Below are 2,040 nucleotides of genomic sequence, written 5' to 3' on the forward strand. Positions count from 1 at the left end.
ACTCTCGAGCTTCTAACATGTCTAAATCATATATTTCTAATAAAAAAATAGGCCTACTGTTTGGTATTTTAAAGGCTTTTTCAAAAAAACATAAAATACATTGTGACAACTAGTTCAACCCTAATCATCCTGCACACAATGAAAGAAATAAAATAATATGAAGGAAATATGAAGTAGAGCAATGACTCAATTATATATATATATATATATATATATATATATATATATATAATTGAGTCATTGCTCTACTTCATATTTCCTTCATATTATTTTATTTCTTTCATTGTGTGCAGGATGATTAGGGTTGAACTAGTTGTCACAATGTATTTTATGTTTTTTTGAAAAAGCCTTTAAAATACCAAACAGTAGGCCTATTTTTTTATTAGAAATATATGATTTAGACATGTTAGAAGCTCGAGCGTTTTCAACGTTTTAAGTGAATGATCAAATAACCATTTATTTATTTTACAGTAGGCTACAACTGCAATTTACAACCGTAATATATTTGTCTTCATGTTTAAAATACGTAATAATAATAATAATAATAACAATAAAGACTCTAAAAGTTATAGTTCGTTTCAGCAGCAATTTTAGGTATTTTCATACTAGATGAATATCTATGATGATATCTCTGTTAAAATTGCCATGACAAAATAAGTGCAATCATTTTCGAGCAAGTTGTGCAGCCCTATTAAAAAAAAAAAAAAAAAAAACGAAAACACATTTTATCTGTTTGCCTCGATGTTATTTGATCATTAATCAACATCACAGAACCGTGAATATGCGAATGTGTCGTTAAATTGTGGAAACTAAAACTTAAAATTTCAAGGGGTAGGCCTACAAGTAAACTACATAGGCCTATTCTAAGTCTAACGGGTTCTGCTGTCAAAAAAAAAAAAGTTTGGGAACCCCAGTCTTTATAATGGCTATAAATAATATTTGACATTTAATTAGTCCAGGAATATGCCATTCGTGACGAGGTTTATTTTGCGGTAATGTCGAGCTTAATGTACACTGAAGACTGACACCATATTGTGTATTTTATTTTATAACATAATATTTTATAACACATTATGTTATTTCAAAACAATACACCGTTGATATTTTTGTTATTTCTTTTTTCCCAGATCAGCAACCCATGTCCCTCGTCAGTTCCTGTAACGTCAACAGGACTCCTGCGGTGTATGCTGCGTGTGCGCATGTCAAGCGCTGTTTATGTTGGAGTGTGTATGTTTGAGTGTGCTCCACCACCTCAACATACTACGCACTTTACGAACCGACCGCGCGGACACCGAGATGGCCGCAGCCGCCCCGAATCCAGAGGACGCCAACCGAAACAGCGGCGGGCCGAGCACGGCGAGCGCTCTAGCGGGAGACGGAGAGTCTGAGGAGGCCGAGGAGTTTGCCTCCGCCACCCACTGCTCGGAGCTCTCCCGGCGGCAGAACGAGCAACGCAAGCTCGGGCTCTTCTGCGACGTGACGCTGGTGTTCAGCAGCGCCCCGGGAGCCGCCAACAGCTTCGAGTTCAGCGCCCACCGCTCAGTCTTGGCTGCGGCCACGGATTATTTCACGCCGCTGCTCGGGGGTCAGTTTTCGGAGTCGGTGACGCGGCGGGTGGAGATGAAGGAGTGGAGCAGCGAGGCAGGCCTCGACCAGGAAACGGTGGAGAGCGTCATCCAGTTCATGTACACGGGCGAGATACGAGTGAGCACCGCTAACGTGCATGAGGTTCTGGAGCTGGCGGACAGGTGAGAGAAAATCATGCAGGTCATATAGACTGTGTGTCAAAACACAGCGAACCTAGACAGCACTGTTGATGTCTGATCACAAATACTCAATAGGGCTGTCAAAAAAAAGTAGAATTTCGAATATTCGTCGAATTTAAAATAAAAATCCACATTCCAATGCAAAAATGTTGCATTCGAATTTTAGGTGTGCGTCAGGCAGCCTTTTATCAGTGGCGCACGAAATGCGACGACAATGTAAGTGTCATTGCATTTTAATGCTAGCGCGGTAAAGTTAGTTTTGGGTTCGATATTC

Source organism: Sinocyclocheilus anshuiensis, unplaced genomic scaffold, assembly GCF_001515605.1.
Source record: "Sinocyclocheilus anshuiensis isolate Anshui unplaced genomic scaffold, SAMN03320099.WGS_v1.1 scaffold3143, whole genome shotgun sequence".
NCBI classification, from domain to species: domain Eukaryota; kingdom Metazoa; phylum Chordata; class Actinopteri; order Cypriniformes; family Cyprinidae; genus Sinocyclocheilus; species Sinocyclocheilus anshuiensis.